The following is a 7496-nucleotide window of genomic DNA, read 5'->3' as shown; positions in this document are numbered from 1 at the left end:
TTCTCTGGCCTCTGCAAGCACCTGCATGCATAGGCACATACAGATTCACACACACACACACACACACGCACGCACACACACACACACACGCACGCACACACACACACGTCAAAAGTTTTAAAACATTAGAGAAAAATTTGGAGCTGTGCATCTCAGAGAAAAGTTCTTAGATATAATACGAGGATCACAATCCACTTTTTAAAAGGTGATAAATTGGGCCCCATCAAAATTAACAGCTTTTGCAGAAGAAAGGATTAGAAGAATGAACCAGCAAGCTATAAACTGAAATTATTTGCCCGTGACACATTCAACAAAGAACATGCACAGAATATGCAATGCACTCTCACAGAAAGGGGTACAAGAAAAGAGAGGTTGGAGCATGAACAAAATAGAACGACACATATTTATGACTATGTCATAATGAAAGCCATTATTGTGTGCTCTGCCTTTAAAAAGTAAGATAATAAAGCACAGTGAAAATTCAACAGCCCCAAAGTAAACAATCTAATTAGAAAATGAGCAAAAGGCATCTCACCAATGAGGCTGTGCAAGTGACAGGTGTGTGCGTGTGTGTGTGTGTGTGTGTGTGTGTGTGTGTGTGTGTGTGTGTGTGAAGCAATGCACAGCACTTCTGGTTCGTCCCTAGGAAAATGTGAATTGAGATTATGTCATATTACCACGCGTCTCCCAGAACAGCAAAGACAAAGATAGGATACAAAGGCAACACCATTTGCTGCCGAGGGCAGAGAAATGGTCTCACATGGTATGGGGCTGCCACTCTGGAAAATAGTTTGTCAGTCTTTTACAATTTAAACCTGCACTGACCACAGGATCCAGAAATTACATGTATGGTCAGCTACCCAGAGTAAGAGGAAGTGACAATCACGTATAGCTCCACATGACTTCTTGTCGTGGTTTTGAATGGAACAGCCAAACACCAAGAACAGTCTAAGTGTCCTTCAAAAGGTAACAAACTGTGGTACTTCCGCACTGGGAACTACTAGTGAGCAGTTATAAGACCTAACTCATTGATACATGCAATAACTTGGATACATCTCAAAGATGTTATACTGAGTGGGGGAAAAAAAAGGAACTTTAAATGTCACACACATTTATGTAACCTTAAAATGACAAAATTATAGAGACAGAACACAAATTAGTGGTTGCTAGTGAGATGGGGGGTGGCGGCTATAAAAGGCATTGAGGGAGCTCTTTGTGGTGACAGAATTGTTTTGTCATTGTGTCATTGTATCTTCGCTGTGGTGGTGGTTACACAAATCTACACTTGGGACAAACTGACATCAAACTCTACACACATACTATACAATGTCAGTTTCCATTTTTGATACTGGTCTATAATCATGTAAGATGTAGTTATCAGGGGAAGACTAGGTGAAGGGTACATGTGACTTCTCTGGGCTATTTTTGTAGTTTCCTGTGACTATATAATTATTTCAGAACCTCAAAATTTTAAAATAAAACCTTGCTATCCTTGTAGCCAGAGCTTTCCCAGGGAGATAGATGCTGGGTCTAATGCTGGTGGCCTGGGTCACAGCAACAGGTCTGGGTCCAGCCCTGGTGAGAAGCCAGCCCACCCAGCTCCTCTGGGATCAGCTATCAGCTACATGCAGAGCATGAGGGAGAAGAAATGGTAGCTTTGTAAAGCCCTGAGCTTAGGGCAGCTTGCTTTGCAGCACTGTTGTGTAGGTAGCTGACTGATAAACATCCACTTGCCTTCCACAGCCTGAAGCGAATAGGTGGCTCCCATTGGTGAGTGGCAGATAGCTGCTTGTCCCTCAGTATCTGTTCTACCCTTAGGTTACCTCAGAGTCCCAGAGGAATAAAGCATCTGCTTTTAAAAAAACAAAACAAAACAAAACAAACAAACAAAACCCGGCCATATTGCTATCTAGATGAAGTCCACATTTCTAGCCTCCCTTGTAACTTAAGTGTGGCCATGTGACCAAGGTGAGGAATGTCATGTGACGATCTGGGGCACCTTCTAAGAAATAATTGGCTCTTGCCCTTTGCTCATCTTCCTTAGGCCCCTCCCCTGCTCTGTGACAGGAGGAACTCTAGCAGACATTTTGGCTGCAGGGTGGAATCTGCAAAGCAGCAAACAGAAGGCACTTGGGCACATTGCTACTTACTCATGGAAACACCATGCTTTCGCTGGGCTGTGGGCATTGTCCACTTGCTTTCCGTGTGAGAGCTTCTTTTTGTCTTGCGTTCCCGTAACTCACAGCAGAACTCAAGCTTTATTTGCAGAGTGGTGGGTGTTCACAGTCAACCTCAGGTGCCGTTCCCTAAGTGTTGATCCCCTCTATTGTTTGAGATACTCTCTCTCTCTGATCTGGAACCGGCCAGCAATCCCCAGAGATCTGCCTGCCCCGGCCTCTCTTGTGCTGGGATTAGGGGCATGCACCAGTATACTGGACTTTTTACATGAGCTCTAAACTCAGGTTCCTACTATTTCAAGACAAATTGTCTCTGATGGTGGCTTCTTAGCTTATGTCCATTCTCAACCCACCTACTGGGCCATGCGCCCAACCATTGAATAGGCACCAACTAAGCACTGGGCACATGTCAGACACTGTGATAAGGCTGAGGGTACAGGGAGGCATGAGACAGATAGGGACTCTGTCCCCGAGGATTTTTACTGTTGAAAGGGATAGACAGTGACAAAGTGAACCCATAGGGACAGGCAGTTACAACCTATGACAGGTGAGGAAGGAAAGACACCAGGCGCTCTGTGAGCACACAGCAAGGCTTCCATTGTCATCTGGGAAGGCTTTCTGGGGAGGTGACAACTAAAGCAAGCTTCCAAAGAAGGGGTTGAGGCATAGAACACATACAGCCTTGTCCTCAGGGACATGGGTCCTGAGCCACCACACTTCACTCCTCTTTCTTGTGTCCCTAATGGCAAGGCAGACTCTGGTGTTGTTTGGTTTGGGGGTTTGGGGTTGGCTTTGGTTGGCTGGTTTTGAAAGGTAGTCCACTCTAGTCCTGGGATTGTTACATAGCTGAGGCTGGCCTTGAACTCCTGACACTCCCTGCCTCCACTTCCCAAGTGCCATGTGCACACTATGCCCGGCTTCTGTGCCCCTTTTTCCTACTGAGGAATTAGAGATACCATGAGCTTATAGACACTTGCCAGCACTTCCCTGGTGTGCACTCTTAACTTCAATGGCTGCCTTTTGATGCAGGCTCAGTGTCATGGCTGCTTTTTGATGCAGGCTCAGTGCCATCCCCACAGACTGAGGAGAAACCGAGCCTAGGAAAGGGAAACAACCTGTTCAAGTCTAGAAAACTAAGTGGGTGAGTTGCCAAGGCCTGATCCTGGGTCTGGCTCCATGACACCTTGCGGCAGCAACTACAATGATGGTTCTTGCTGAGCAGAGAAGTTGGGCAGGTTAACCCTCCGTCCGTATTAACTGCGCCATCGTCATTGCCACACTAAGGAGCAGAGGAGGCACATCCAGGCAGGAAAGCCATGGGTGCAAAGGCCCTGAGCGGAGGTTGACCCAAAGCATTCGGGATGGAAGGCAGGCAGCCGATCTGCACCCACTCTCATGTTCAGAGAGACAGATCTATTATCACTCTCTCTTCATAAATGAGGGAACAGGGGCATCTGAAGTGCATGAACACAGCTCAAGCCAGATCCACCAGCCTCCAAAGGGCCCGTTCCTAGCCACCTTGGTCCTCACCTGGGCTAGAAGAAACTCTTTGGATGGAACCAGCTGCTGGCTCAGGAGTTCATGGGAGGAAATGCAAACACACGACTCAGAGCTGGAGTCTTGGTGCCTCTGTGGCCCTGCTTCTCCATCTTCTCTGTGTCTTCTAGGAGGCTGCAGACAGAGCTGCCTCCCTTAGGGTCTTCTCTGCCCGCCTACCGTGCTCCATGTGGGATGGGGTTTGGGGATGGAGGCCTGAGGTCCCAACACCTGCCAGCAACAACATGATCGCCCATATTCGCCAGAACCTTCACTTTTCTTTTTTTGTGTGATAAAAGTAATCCTTAGTCCCTGCCTTGGGCTGCGGTGAGAATGAGTGGAGCCAGGGCAGGGACTGCGTCACATTCAGTGTGTGCCTTGCATAGTGGGAGTTAGTCGTCTCAGCTGCAACCTGGCCTACCACCCCTCACAGGCTACACCGTCTCTTTGAACTGGCCTGAAACAGGACCCACAGCTTTTCCTTGGGAGTTTTCCCACCCCGGGACACTAATATGGCAGGAGATAGGAGCACTTCTTCCTCCTGCCTAGCTCAACCAGGAAGAGGACAGGCAAAGCCAGATGTTGTAAAGATGTTGCCAACTATAAGCAATACAACAGCAAACCAGGTGTGTCCCAGGGTCTGTGGTTTAAGTAAGGGTCCAGAGCTCTAAAGCCGAAACAGGGTTTTGGAGCCTGAAATCTGGATGGGGGTAGGAGACAGAGAGGTACATCAGAGAAGCTTAGAATCACAGGGTCCATGGCTAGTACGTGACCAGAGTCCCTCACAGGCTGCCAGTGGGCTGCTTCGGGATCCAGACTTCAGAAATAGAGAAGTTGAGAGCCCTCAAAAAAGCTCCTAGGTCCTCATGCACACACACTCTCAGGAAATAACGAAGTCCCTGTCAGGGAAGGAATGCATGCAGAAAGCCAGGAAAGGACTAAAGACCGTATGGCAGCTTGAACCAGCTGGTTTCTTGTAGGCTGGAGAGGCTAGGGACCCTGAATTCCCCAGGCCAGGCCAGCCTCAGGAAAATAAGTTGCTTTCATTCCTGTGAGCAAGAGGGCTTTGACTCACCCACATGGAGCCCAACTGAGCTGGCAGAGACACCCAGTAGAGTGGCAACTGCTGTGCCCTCCCTACTCACCCTGCTAGCTGTCCCCAGGGGCTTCTAACCAGGCCAGTGCTGGGCAGCCATGCAAGGACAAGCTGCCTGCGACTTATCCCTGGGAACATATTGACCTTGTCTTGCAGTTAGCTACCCATCGACCAGGGGCCTGAGAAGAAAAGCCTCCCGGCTTCTCAGGTCTAGTTAGAGGCCAGGCACGGGGACCACTCACTTGCGATCCCAATTACTAATTTGTCAATAAAACAGCGTATGTTTAAGGAACCCGTAGCCATGCCAGGACCACCCCCTCTGTGACCATATGCACAGCCTTGCTTAGAGTCACAACTCTTGAATGGCGCAACTGCATACAACACAACCCAAGGCTGTGGGGCTAAGAGCCTGATTCATGGGTTCATAGAATGAAGTAAAACGGCGGGGGGGCGGGCAGAGGCAGGGGCTGACTCTCAACCCTCCCTGAGCCACAGCCTTGGCTTGCCTCAGTCTTCCTGGCTGCGTGAGAGGGTGTGCAGCAATGTCCTTCCCAGCATGAGGCCCACTCTACCCAGCCTAGACTGCTGCACAAGGAGTGGTCCCAAACAACCCTATACAGGTGAGGAGATGAAAGTCTCACAGGGTAGAAAGGTATGCTCAACACATGCAAACACCCACCACCACCACCACTAAGGAGTCCAGGTGAGGGCAGGACAAGAGAACCCAGCTGGGCCTTTCCACTCTGGCCTCCAGCTGTTCCACATGGCCAAAGGCACGCTGCAGCCAAAGGAGCCAGGGCATGCGTGAGTCACGGAAAGCAGGCAACGGGGGCCTTCTGAAATGGGAATTCCATCCGCCTGACTTTGTTCTCTTGGACTTTGGTTTCCACGGCAACTTGGGGTTTGGAAGGTGGAGGGTCTGGCTCGTGGCTCTATCCCTGGAACCCCAAGAAAGAAGACAGTGAGTCTTTGGGTGTAGCCAGGCACTTTTCCCAGCACACGATGCCACAAAGGAGCCAGGCCAGACAGGTCATGGGGTCCTAAGCTCTGATCCAGATCTGCTTTGAACCATCTGCAGAAACAAGTTGTAGCTTTGCAGTCCTCCCTAAACTCAGGTGTTGGGTCGTCCAACTCAGGTCTGGAAGAAGCCTGAGAAATATCCTTGCTCTCAATTAGGAACACAGCTCTGCTTCCCAAAGGTTCAGCCTTAATGAGACTCCATGCTGGGAAAGGCCTTTACTATTTACAAAGCCAAACAGGCTCACTGGCTAGGCCTCCTGCTAGGTTTCCAGAGCCCAGGGAAGGCAGACCCACCACTCCACTGGAGGAACAAAATGGCTTCCAACATATAAGGAGTCCCGCCTCCATGCCTGGCCCAGCACCAGTCCTTTGTGTGCACTGACTCACTGGGCCTTCACCCCAGAGCTAAGTCCATGGCATCTTTTCCTATCTCAAGGCTCAGAGCCCCATAGTTACAGGCCAACATTACAAGAGCGAGTCCATAGCAACACCCAGGACTGTATCATGGCACACCCATACAGTCTTTGGAGACAGAGCAGCACAACTGACTCCGATGGTGCTTGCCAGAGCTTGACTGACAAAGGGGAAACTAGCCTACTGTCCACCCAAGGTGGTGTTTCCAAGACAGGACCACGGTGCAGCATCCACAGAGGACCAGAAGCCAGGCGGTTAGCTCATCCTCTCCTGCCATGCGAAGCCCCAGGTCTGCAATGAGCTTAGGACCAAGGACCCTCCCAAACTCAGGCCCTGCTCAAGCATCCTGCACAGCTTAGGCCCCGAAACCTCCTGATGGAGATTACCAGCTCGGATCCTCTCCCTGTGTAGGGGCCAGACATAGCACGGCAGAGAAGAGAGGCTGCATTGCTGGTGGACAGACCTGTGCCCGGGACTCCAGGCAAGAAAAAAGATCTCGGGCAGTGGTTCCTAAAGCTGCAACTCTTTAACAGTTCCTCATGTTGTGGTGAACCCCCCACCCTGCCCCAACCATAAAATTATTTTTGTTGCTGCTTCATACCTGTAATATTGCTACTATTAAGAATTATAATGAAAAAAGAAAAAAAATTATAATGTAATAACTGTGTTTTCCAATAGACTTAGGCAACCCTTGTAAAAGAGTCATTAGACCCCAAGAGGTTGCGACCCACAGGTTGAGAAATGCTGATCTAGTAGTTTGTGTCTATCTCATGCACCAGCTCTATTAAAACTCATCTGCGTAGCCTAGAAGAGCTAGTCTCGCCCTGGACCATGCATGTGTTACGAGGCTGTATGTAAGGGCATCGCGGCCCTGGATCAACTTGGCTCTGGGTTCTAGTCCATCTTCTGCCCCCTGTAGGCAAGAGGTCCAGGTTCTTCCTTGGTACCAGGCTTTTCCTACATCTGTATCTTTTGCTACAGAGGAGGGGAAACAAAGCCACAAGCGAGAGAGATGGGCCAAGGCCTGAGAGGAGCTCTGTCTCCCTCCTGCTGCTTCTTCAGCTCTTCTTTCCAGCACCAGAGCCTTGTGATCCTGCTGTCACCCTGCCTGTGACTGGGGGAGGGGGGACACTCACCCCTCTTTCATCCACCTGGTGCACCCCTTGAACGACCCATTGGAAGTGCAGGGTGTATCAGGACAAAACAAGGGAACTGACAGGTTACTTAGGCAGCCAGCCACCCCACTGAGCAGC

The sequence above is a fragment of the Acomys minous genome, assembly GCF_964271855.1.
Source record: "Acomys minous genome assembly, chromosome: 1".
NCBI classification, from domain to species: Eukaryota; Metazoa; Chordata; class Mammalia; order Rodentia; family Muridae; genus Acomys; species Acomys minous.
The sequence above is the reverse complement of the archived record's forward strand: the minus strand, read 5'-3'. Positions refer to the sequence as shown.